Consider the following 12,991-nt stretch of genomic DNA (forward strand, 5'->3'; position numbering starts at 1 on the left):
TCTTGCTCTCTGGTGGGTCTGGGGTTCGAGTCCCGCTGGGGGTGCCTTGCGATGGATTGGCGTCCCGTGGGTGTGTCCCCTCTCCCTCCAGCTTTACGCCCTGAGTTGCCGGGTTTGGCTCCGGTTCCGCATGACCCCATATGGGATGAGCGGTTCAGAAAATGTGTGTGTATTCCATATTGTCCACATCCAGGCTACCAGAACTTCTTCCGACTTCCCTCACTCAAATCTTTAGTGCTGTCCTTGGCTTTCCTTGTTGTCTAGACTGTCAACACTGCAGCTTAACAATTAAAGTGACCCTAAACTCTCAGTGGCAAACAGGGTTGCTCAGGTTGTTCGCACTAAAGTGTATGTTGTGCCCCAGATTGCTACTCCCAGAACTCAGTGCATCTCTGGGATAATTTTATGCTTCTACAATTGGCAAATAGCTCCTTCTTTGGTGAACTTAAATGGATTCAGACCATCACGATTTCAATGAAACATTTCACTCTTTTATTATTGCCAGGTGAGGTGCAAGGTAAGGTGTTCTCTGAGTCATTACTTCACTCAAGCAATAAACAGTCAAACTAAAACAAAGGTTAACACACCATGGCTCATTCACACCAAGGATAATAGTTGGGCACTCCTAAAATTTTCTTATTACATGTTACAAACTTGTTCAGGTTTACTTTTAATTTACAGGGGCAATCCTGGAAGATTACTTAATTTAAAGAAACTTAACACAGAGATAACAAAGTACTTCTCCATATTTTCATTATTGTCGATTACAATTGACCCTTGAACAGCGCAGGGGTTGGGGGTGCCAACCCCCAGCGCAGTCGAGAATCCGTGTATAACTTTTGACTACCCAAAAACTTAGCTACTAGCCTACTATTGACCAGAAGCCTTATCAATGACTTAAAGTGTCGATTAACACATATATATATATTGTATTCTTACTGGGGGGTGCGGTGGTGCAGTGGTGCAGTGGGTTGGACCACAGTCCTGCTCTCCGGTGGGTCTGGGGTTCGAGTCCCGCTTGGGGTGCCTTGTGATGGACTGGCGTCCCGTCCTGGGTGTGTCCCCTCCCCCTCTGGCCTTACGCCCTCTGTTGCCGGGTAGGCTCCGGTTCCCCGCAACCCTGTATGGGATAAGCGGTTCTGAAAATGTGTGTGTGTATTCTTACTTTAAAGTGAACTAGAGAAAAGATAATGTTATTAAGAAAATAAGGAAAATACATTTACAGTACTGTACTGTATTTATTGATACCATACATTTACATTATCTGTTTACAAGATGAATCATCTGTCTGTCTGTCAATACCTACATCAATATTGTCTATGATACAAACACTGTAGATGTTATATGTATTACAAACAATAAGACATCAAAAATGAAAAGATAATGAGAAAAAGAAATTTATATTTATTTACAGGTATAACAACTCATGAATTGATAATGAAGAAGCAGCAATAAGATTGCTTTAGAGTAGCCAAGTGTAATCGATTCGATTGCTTCACGGTAGCCTGTACACTAATGAATGAACTGTTATTAAATTTTTATGGCAGGCAGTATTACAGTCATATTCATAATACAGTACTGGAAAAATTCTGTGTATAAGTGGACCCACGCGGTTCAAACACGTGTTGTTCAAGGGTTAACTGTATTTCTATCCCAGGAGAAGACAACCTAGTTTATGGAGAGACGCAAAGTCTCACAAAGAGACAAAGCTATTCCCACACACACACTGTCAGAAACCACTTGTCCCTTGGGAGCCCTGGGCTTTGGACAGCTGGTGGTGTAGTGGTTAGAACTACTGCCTTTGGATCCAGAAAGTCACAGGTTTGATCCCCACCTCTAGCTATATAGTACCCTCAAGCATGGTATTTACCCTGAATTGCTTCAGGAAAAATTTCCCTGCTCTGTAAAGGGGTAAGTAATTTGCTTTGGATAAAAGTGTCAGCTAAATGAATAAATACAGATGACAAATAAAGAGTAAGCCTGATGAAAAGTACAATATGAGAAAAGAAAGCAACTTAGTTTGTTTGGAATACTTGTGTGAACCAATGTGTATCAGATTCCCTGGAAACAGAGCAGTGGATGGTGTTCTGTTAAACAGAAGGGTCTTCCCTGCGTGCCTACAGTTGAGATGTCTGTAGATCTTCCATCCTTTAGAGCGTCTGACGTTATTATTAAATTTGTGTCTTTTCTGCAAGATTTCAGCTGTCAGACTGAGACAGAGGGGTAAACGGGAATTTTAAAAAAATATATAAAGAATTTCTTTACTACAACTTTTCTGAAATCATTTTTGTCAGAGAGATCAAGGATTGGATGAGGGTGTACCTTGGACAGGCTTTCGGGTTCAGTACCAGCACGCAATCCAACCAAGCCAATCACACTCACACACCAGCTGCAAGGGGAGATGCTCATCTTATAGCAAAACAGCAGACTATGCCACAAATCTTGCTGGTTCACAGCATCTGTCCGGGTACAGCCGCTCTGCCCTGATGTCCCCATAGAGGAAAAACTGCGATGCACTGCAACTGGCATTCCATTTTTTTCAATATTTTCTAAACTGGCCATTGTCAACTTGTACATTGTTTCACTGAATTACACTCCAATACTATTATTATATATTGTTTTATATTGTACACACACACATTGACTGAAACTGCTTGTCTCGAGCAGGGTCGCAGCAACACAGGGTGTAAGGCTGGAGGTGGAGGGGACACACCCAGGACGGGATGCCAGTCCGTCACAAGGCACCCCAAGCGGGACTCGAACCCAGACCCACCGGAGAGCAGGACCCGGTCCAACCCACTGCATCCCCCCCCGTTTCATATTCTATATATTATAATTTATTGTAATGTAGCATGGGGGGCGCAGTAGGTTGGACTGGGTCCTGCTCTCTGGTGGGTCTGGGGTTCAAGTCCCACTTGGGGTGCCTTGCGATGGACTGGCGTCCCGTCCTGGGTGTGTCCCCTCCCCCTCCGGCCGTACGCCCTGTGTTACCGGGTTGGCTCCGGTTCCCTGCGACCCTGTATGGGACAAGCAGTTCAGATTTTTTTTTTGTGTGTGTGTGTGTGTGTGTGTGTGTGTGTGTGTGTGTGTGTGTGTGTGTGTGTGTGTGTGTGTGTGTGTGTGTGTGTGTGTGTGTGTGTAATGTAGCATGGGGGGTGCGGGGGCGCAGTGGTGCAGTGGGTTGGACTGGGTCCTTCTCTCTGGTGGGTCTGGGGTTCAAGTCCTGCGTGGAGTGTCTTGCGGTGGACTGGCGCCCTGTCTTGGGTGTGTCCCCTCCCCCTCTAGCCTTTTGCCCTGTGTTGCCGGGTTAGGTTCTGGCTCCCCACGACCCTGTATGGGACAAGTGGTTCAGACAGTGTGTGTGTGTAATGTAGCATTGTAATATAATATATTGTTTTATATGTAGCACCATGGTCCTGGAGGAATGTTGTTTCATTTCACTGTATACTGTACCAGCTATATATGGTTGAAATGACAATAAAACCACTTTGACTTTGACCTGGTAGCCAGGGAAACATCGAAGCATAATGCGATACTGCAATAAGTAGCTTTCTTAAGAAAACATCAGTAGGAGCACTCCTGAGGTCTGAATCATCAGTCAAAACAGAGCTTTCTGAGTATCTCCATGCACAGGATGACTGTACAACAATGTAAGTGTGGTAGGAAGGAGCCCAACCATGCCGGATTTTCCACCTCTACGCACACTCAGTTTGGCCTTCTTGGAAGGAAACAAGAAGCCAGTCTGCCACTACCATTTAATCTGCTCCCGGAAGACAATGAATACTGTGTCTGGGGTTGCATGATAGATGTAAAACACCCACAGCCCACAGCCTGTGACTTTTCTCTATGCAGCTCATCTTATTCATGATAGACTGAATTGCTTCAGTATAAAGTTTTCATTAGTGCTGTTGCACACAGACTCTTACAGGCCCGGTTGTTCTGACTTATTCTTCACTCAGACTTACTTGAGGTGATGGTAGGAATTATTACATCTTTTGCTGCAGTGACATAGGGGCCATGATAACCCAGCTCCAGAAAACACTACTTCTTGGTTACTTTTATTTATCAGACGCGTTTGTCCAAAGCAACTTCCAATGAACTCAATGTAGTGTTATCAGCCCACACACCTTATTCACCGCAGTGACTTACACTGCTAGATACACTATTTACAATAGGTCACTCATCCATACATCAGTGGAACACACTGTCTCTGTCACTCACACACTATGGGGGATCCTGAACAGCATGTCATTGGACTGTGGGAGGAAACCAGAGTACCTAGAGGAAACCCATGCAGACATGGGGAGAACATGCAAACTCCACACAGACTGAGTGGAGATCAAACCCACATCCTCTTGCACCATCCAGGCACTGTGAGACAGTAGCGTTACTCGCTGTGCCTCCATGCTGGTTAAATGGTATCTTTATCTAGGGATGAAACCCAGAGCCTTATAAAGGTGGTCAGGGCAGCAAGAGTATTTTCTCATAAAAGGTCTGTCATCACAATTATATAAGGCAAGATCTGATCCTCTAATGCTGGGGTTTTCCAGCTCTCAGTAATGTAAATATCTGTTTTCACTACAGGTCCAGTATGCCTAGTGAGGCAATGTCTGCACTTTGCCGACTTCTCATGAAGCTGGGCCATAATTGTTCAGAAAATAATTTTCTCATAGCATCTTCATACCATTGTACAGCTTTGTGATGCTGAATCCACATCTTCTTCAGGGATCCCACATTTCTAATAAACATCAGACTTAGGCAAAAGAAGAAGTAAAAATAAGTAAATATGAAGAATAGTCAGCTCAGTACCAACTTCACAGAGACAGGCCTCATGAAACAACTTAATGGCCATTGGCAGAAATTATTAAGTGTTTCTACCCATTTTTTGAAGGGTTTTAATTAGTAAAAAGGAGGAACAGCTTGAGGCATGGTAGCGCAGCGGGTTTGGCCGGGTTCCACTCTCTGGTGGATCTGGAGGTCGAGTCCTGCTTGGGGAGCCCTGCAGCAGACTGGCATCCCGTCCTGGGTGTGTCCCCTCCCTCTCCAGCCTTGCGCCTTGTGTTGCCGGGTTACGCTCCGGCTCACCGTGACCCTGCTTCGGACAAGCGGTTGTTGACGATGGGTGGAGGATGAAGGTGTAAAGCAATGTTGTCAGCAGGACCATGCTTTCCTGGTAGCTTAGAGGTAGATGTGACAGCCTACTATCCCTCTTGGTAATAAAATAATTAAAACACTTGTGGGTGCTTTCATATTACTGTGATAAATCTCTAGGCAAATGTGTTGCTATTAAACTAGAAACAAACTGGAAAAGGGTCTGAATACATAAGTAAACGACAGGGTCCAGTTTTTTATTTGTCATAAGTTTGCATAAAATTCTGAACTTGTTCTCATTTTGTCATTATGGGGTATTGTGTGTTGCTTGATGGTAAAGAATCAACCCCATCCATTTCGAAATACATCTACAACAATGAAGTGTGAAAAAAGTGAAGGTGTCTGAATACTTTATTAAGGCACAGTAATATACAGTAATAAAAAATAGTTGTAACTTAAAAAAATAGCAGAGTAGCGTTCAGGTAATCTTACTGTAACACGTGAAGGATTGTCTACTTCTAAAACTCAGCACTGTGATACTTGAATCATCCGCTTTGTTACATACAAAATTTAATTTCATGCTCTGCTCTCCATGCTGTGTCTCTTGGTGGTTCTTATTTTATGCTCGTTGAAAGTGTTAATCTCAGGCCTGTCGGGCGAAGGAGGGAAATGACTTGTGAAAGTGGGAAACAATTACATACAGCAGGACCCGAATCTGATAGAACCCAAGGCTAATATACTTCTCTCTGCCAGAGCTCTGCGTAATGAACTCTCAAAATTAATCTGTTGAAAATAATTAACGTAATTACACAAATGCCAGTTCAAATGACACAGTAGAACAAGTCAATGGAAAGGATGAGACTGATCAGCATCCACTGCTGTATTTAGCCTGATACTCGCTGCTGCATTATAAAAGAATGGGCATCTTCTTCTCACTCACATAAATTTTTGATTTAGGCGATGTAGGACAGTGTGAAGTTGAAGTAACACTCAGGAACACGGGCAAAACCAGTGCACTTCAGACAGTGCCATAACCTCGTGTCTGGTACTGGGGGGAGCAGAACATACAAGCAGTAGTATTGAACAAAACATGATGAGCAGTGGTCTCTAACTTTCCTTGCCACTGTTGCAGTGTCTTTCTTATTGTGAAGTCATAAACACTGAGCTAAGATGAGCAATGAGAGCCCTAGAGTTTCCTGGTTGTTGTTCTGGGGTGCTTTCAGAGTTCACTGATGACTTTATGTTATGCTCAATGAGTGATTTTCCCAGGATGGTGAGCCTTAGGTGGATTTTCCATTGTTTCAAACTTTTTTCCATTACATGAGTATTTTCATTCCATGAGTATGGCTCTGACCGTAGTTCAACTGAGGTTCAGAGCCTTAGAAATGGCTCTGTAAACTTGTCCAGACTAATAGGCCTCAGCAGCTTTTCTCCAAGTACAGGCATTTCAACGTAAAGCTCTTTATCCAGGTTGTGTATGCGCATTTTAGCAGCACTGTGCAGTTTTACAAAGTTGTTCATAATAATGCCACAATCAGTTACTTTCATTAATTGAGGATAGGCCGTAGTTTAAAAACTGTTGATTTACAATTGGAGTAGTGGAGATTATAATTTTTTTCAGAGTTTTTGAAAACTTTATAGGACCAGGTTGGGCCAAATCAGGCCTGATGGGCTTCAAACAACTAACATCTACAACCGCTTGCCCCAAGCAGGGTCACGGCAAGCCGGAGCCCGCCCAGCAACGCAGGGCCAAAGAAACACACCCTAGATGAGATGCCAGTCCACCGCAAGGCACCCCCAGCAGGGCTCGAACCCCAGACACACCATAGAGCAGGCACTGGCCAAGCCCCCATGTCACAACACCCTTGCATCTCCCCAGCCTTCAAACACCTGAGTCTAATTACCCATAAATTCAGTTAGATAATTTAGGGGGCAATTAGTTTTCCACACCTATAACATTATCTTGCACAACAACAACCCGACACAGAAATTACGCTGGTGTCACTTTCTGTCTCTCAGCCACCATTAAAATACTTCTTGTACTTCCCAAAAAGGACTGATGAAATTTTATTGTGAATAAGCTGCAAAAATCCATCCATCCATCTTCCTCCGCTTTTATCCAGGGCCGGGTCGCGGGGGCAGCAGTCCGAGCAGAGTCCTCCAGACTTCCCTCTCCCCGCACACCTCCTCCAGTTCCTCTGGGGGAACCCCAAGGCGTTCCCAGGCCAGCCGGGAGACATAGTCTCTCCAACGTGTCCTGGGTCTGCCCCGAGGCCTTCTCCCAGTGGGACAAGCCCGGAACACCTCCCCAGGGAGGCATCCAGGAGGCATCCGGAACAGATGCCCGAGCCACCTCAACTGGCTCCTCTCGATGCGGCGGAGCAGCGGCTCTACTCCGAGCTCCTCCCGGGTGACTGAGCTCCTCACCCTATCCCTAAGGGTGTGCCCAGCCACTCTGCGGAGGAAACTCATTTCTGCCGCTTGTATCCGCGATCTCATTCTTTCGGTCATGATCCAGAGTTCATGACCATAGGTGAGGGTAGGAACGTAGATCGACCGGTAAATTGAGAGCTTCACCTTACGACTCAGCTCCCTCTTCACCACAACAGACCGGTACAATGACCGCATTACTGCGGACGCCGCACCGATCCGTCTGTCAACCTGCCGCTCCATTTTTCCCTCACTCGTGAACAAGACCCCGAGATACTTAAACTCCTCCACTTGAGGGAGCAACTCCCCCTTAACCCGGGGGGGGCAATCCACCTTTTTCCGACTGAGAACCATGGCCTCGGATTTGGAGGTGCTGATTCTCATCCCCGCCGCTTCTCACTCGGCTGCAAACCTCCCCAGTGCACGCTGCAAGTCTTGACTTGATGAAGCCAACAGGACCACATCGTCCGCAAAAAGCAGAGACGAGATCTCACGGCCACCAAAACAGACACCCTCCGTTCCCTGACTGCGCCTAGAAATTCTGTCCATAAAGATAATGAACAGAATCGGTGACAAAGGGCAGCCCTGGCGGAGTCCAACATGCACCGGGAACAGGTCTGACTTACTGCCGGCAATGCGAACCAAGCTCCTGCTCCAGTCATACAGGGAACGAACAGCCCATAGCAACGAGCTCCGAACCCCATAATCCCGAAGTACCCCCCATAGGATGCCACGAGGGACACGGTCAAATGCCTTCTCCAGGTCCACAAAACACATATGGACTGGTTGGGCAAACTCCCACGAACCCTCCAGCACCCTAGTGAGGGTATAGAGCTGGTCCAGTGTTCCACGGCCAGGGCGAAAACCGCATTGCTCCTCCTGAATCCGAGGTTCGACTATCGGTCGGATTCTCCTTTCCAGTACCCTGGCATAGACTTTCCCAGGGAGGCTAAGGAGTGTGATCCCCCTGTAGTTGGAACACAATCTCCGGTCCCCCTTCTTAAAAAGAGGGACCACCACCCCGGTCTGCCAGTCCAGAGGTACCGTTCCCGAACTCCATGCGATGCTGCAGAGGCGTGTCAGCCAAGACACCCCCACAACATCCAGAGACTTGAGAAACTCGGGGCGGATCTCATCCACCCCCGGAGCCTTGCCACAGAGGAGTTTTTTTTGACTACCTCAGCAACTTCAGCCAGGGTAATGGACGAGTCCCCCTCTGAGTCCCCGGCCTCAGCTTCCCCTACGGAAGGCGTGTCGGAGGGATTGAGGAGATCCTCAAAGTACTCCTTCCACCGCCCGAGGACATCCTCAGCTGAGGTCAGCAGCGCACCACTTCCACTGTAAACAGTGTTCGTGGAACACCGCTTCCCCCCTCTGAGTCGCCGGACGGTTTGCCAGAATCTCTTTGAGGCCGACCGAAAGTCTTCCTCCATGGCCTCACCGAACTCCTCCCAAGCCCGAGTTTTTGCTGCGGCGACTGCCAGAGCCGCGCTCCGTTTGGCCCGTCGGTACCTGTCAGCTGCTTCAGGAGTCCCATGAGCCAGCCAGGCCTGATAGAACTCCTTCTTCAGCTTGACGGCATCCCTTACTCTCGGTGTCCACCACCGTGTTCGGGGATTGCCGCCGCGGCAGGCGCCGGAGACCTTATGGCCGCAGCTCCGAACAGCCGCCCCGACAATGGAGGCGCGGAACATAGTCCATTCAGACTCGATGTCCCCCACCTCCCTTGGGACCTGGTTGAAACTCTGTCGGAGGTGGGAGTTGAAGACCTCTCTGACAGGGGCCTCCGCCAAACGTTTCCAACAGACCCTCACTATGCGTTTGGGCCTGCCAGGTCTGTCCAGCTTTTTCCCCCGCCATCGAATCCAACTCACCACCAGATGGTGATCAGTTGACAGTTCAGCCCCTCTCTTCACCCGAGTGTCCAAGACATATGGCCGAAGGTCAGAAGAAACGACTACAAAGTCGATCATCGACCTCCGACCTAGGGTGTCCTGGTGCCAAGTGCACTGATGGACACCCTTATGCATGAACATGGTGTTCGTTATGGATAAACCGCGACTAGCACAGAAATCCAATAACAACTCACCGCTCGGGTTCAGATCAGGGAGGCCGTTCCTCCAAATCACGCCCCTCCAGGTATCACTGTCGCTGCCCACGTGGGCGTTAAAGTCCCCCAGTAGAACGACAGAGTCCCCAGTGGGAGCGCTTTCCAGCACGCCCCCCAGGGACTCTAAAAAGGCCGGGTACTCTACACTGCCGCTAGGCGCATAAGCACAAACGACAGTGAGAGACCGTTCCCTGACCCGAAGGCGTAGGGAGACAACCCTCTCATTCACCGGGGTAGACTCCAACACATGGCGGCTGAACTGGGGGGCTATTAATAAGCCCACACCAGCCCGCCGCCTCTCACCTTGGGCAACGCCAGAATAGTGGAGAGTCCACCCTTGATCGAGAAGAGTGGTTCCAGAACCCAAGCTGTGAGTGGAAGTGAGCCCGACTATATCTAGACGGTATCTCTCAACTTCCCGCACCAGCTCAGGCTCCTTCCCCGCCAGTGAGGTGACATTCCAAGTCCCAAAAACCAGAGTTGGCGCCCGAGGTTTGGGTCGGCCGGGCACTCAGCCCCGACCACCGCCCAAATCACAATGCACCGGCCCCTTACGGTTTCTCCGGCAGGAGGTGAGCCCACCGAAGAGCGGCTCCACATCATGGCTTCGGGCTGAGCCCGGCCAGGCCCCGTGGGCATAGACCTGGCTACCAGGCGCTCGCATGCGAGCCCCCCCCCCCAGGCCTGGCTCCAGGGTGGGGCCCCGGTGACCCCATACCGGGCGGGGTAAACGAAAGCCTTGATTTTTTCTTCATAAGGGGTTTTTGAACCGCGCTTTGTCTCGTCTGTCATCCAGGACCTGTCTGCCATGGGAGACCCTACCAGGGGCATATAGCCCCAGACAACATAGCTCCTGGACTCATTCAGGCACTCAAACCCCTTCACCACAGTAAGGTGGCGGTTCACGGAGGAGAATAAGCTGCAAAAATAAATTTACTAAATAAGTGCCAATTAACCATGGATCGTTTTATCTCGATTTAGTGCCATTAAGTCACATTCTACCAGACCTCTACCAGTTACTAAACACAAGGATCCACATACATTTTTTTTTCCCAGCCTGGACTGTGAATGGTTAAATGATGCATTCAGTATATCCAAAGTTCATTAGATTTATGATGCAGGACAAATGTTAACATCTGTAGTGGACGTAAGTCTCCAGTTGTTTCAGTTATTGACCACAGCAATAGAATATTTTTGAGTATTTTTCTGTTCCAGACACATAAGAGTAATCAATGTACATTCCTTATTGTCAAAATAAAATTATGGTTGTAATTTATAGGTATGTACAAGGGAAAAACTCTTTATCAATAGCCTTTTGAATAATTGATTAAACATCCTTTTAGTAAGCTTGTATTTTACAATATTGACAGAATCCTTACATTTAAAGCACAAGTGAGATATCACAATGTCTGTGGTAAGAGGTAAATCCTGTTTATTGGTCAGTCCTATACATTCTTTTTATATAATTTAGTCATCACAAAACTGATGCTCTCTCCAGACTTTCAAAGCTCCACTCCACAGGAAATTGTCATTTTGTTAGTTGGATACTTGTACAATTTCTCTTTAAATTAATATTCTAGGTTCTAATGTCACAGGCAGAGCTACAAGAACATTGCTATTCTATATATATATTTGTCCAAAGAGGTACACTGCTTGCTCAATATGAAACAGGTTAAAAGGTCAGCAAAGTTACATACAAAAAGGGATTTTTACATTTATTTCATGCTTTTCTCTGAAGAAACTTACAACAATGTCTACAACTGCTAGTCCCAAGTGGTGTTACAGTGAGCTGGAGCCTAACCCAGAAACATAGGGCGCAAAGCTGAAGGAATACACCCTAGGCTGGATGCCAGTACACCACAGGGCACCCCAAGCAGGACTTGAGCCACAGACCTGCCACACCCCAGGTCTCAGCCAACCGGTGCACCACCACACCCCCTAAACTTACAACAAGCTACCTACTATTATTTAATCAACTGGGCAATTTTACTGGAGCAACTTAGGGTAAGTACCTTGCTCAAATGTACTATAGCTGGAGGAGGGATTTCAACCTGTGACTTTTGGGTCCAAAAGCAACAACCCTAATCACTGCACTACTAGTTACACAGTAATGGGGACACGTAGTTGAGTGGTTAGTGTTGCATGTTTGATCCCCACCTCCAGCTGTAGTACCCTTGAGCAAGGTACTTACCCTAAATTGCTCCAGTAAAATGACCCAACCATTTGTCCAGGCCATGGTGACATCCCATCTGGATACTGCAACTCTCTCTTGTGTGGCCTTCCTGCTACTGCCATCAAACCTCTACATCTGATACAGAACGCTGCTGCCCAAGTTGTGTCTAACTTGTTGAAGTGTTCCCTTGTATCTCCTCTAGTCGTTTCTCTGCACTGGCTTCCTATAGCTGCCTGGATCAAATTTAAGACCCTGGTTATTGCCTACAAATGCATCAGTAGAACTGCTCCCAGCCATTTACAAGACTTGATCAACTGCTACACCCCAACCAGCCCAGTCCGCTCGTCTACTTTTGCTTGCTTGGTGGTCCCTCACACAAAAGGTAAAGCATGGAGGTTCTCAGTTTTGGCCCTGTTGTGGTGGAATGATCTCCCCCTCTCACTCAGAACTGCAGAAACTCCGTCTACATTGAAGAAGGGTCTGAAAACTCACCTTTTCCGGACTTCGCTCAAGATGTCTCCAGCTCACATATGGTGTAAATTTTCATGCACCATAACTTTATGATCATGCCCAGATAAGCATGATCTACAGAGCTGCTACTCCAATATTGTATGTAAATGTTTGGGTACCTCTGAAAAAATAAAAAACTGTAGGAAGGTGATCAGGAATCGCTTATCCTGCATTTTATGCACCTACCCGTGCAATGAACATCAGTGCATAAAGTGGAAAGAAACAAATTAGGTTTACTTAAGCACATCTGCAACTACTGTATGTCTCTCTTTCTCCTAATGTAATGCACAAATTGTTTTTTCTCTGAGATGTACGTCACTTTGGAGAAAAGCATCTGCTAAATGAAAAAAGTAAATGGGTAAATAACTGTAAGCTTGTAACTTTAACATTGTAAGTCGCTTTGGAGAAAAGCATCAGGTAAATTTAACTTTAATATCAGTACACTTTCAGTGTAACATTTGGATTACTTCAGTTGGGACAGGACTAAGGCAACTGCATTGTTCCATTTTAAAATTAGTGTGGGAGAAGAATCTTCCTGCACAAGTTTATCTGCTTTTACTTAATTCCAGGTGTGTTACTGATAAAACATTAGTGAATAAAGCTCTGCAGAACACAAATGATCCATAGACTGAGAAACTGCAGGTGTGTGTTGAGTATGATGAGACCAACCTGCACGC

This window comes from Scleropages formosus, chromosome 25, assembly GCF_900964775.1.
Source record: "Scleropages formosus chromosome 25, fSclFor1.1, whole genome shotgun sequence".
Lineage (NCBI taxonomy): Eukaryota > Metazoa > Chordata > Actinopteri > Osteoglossiformes > Osteoglossidae > Scleropages > Scleropages formosus.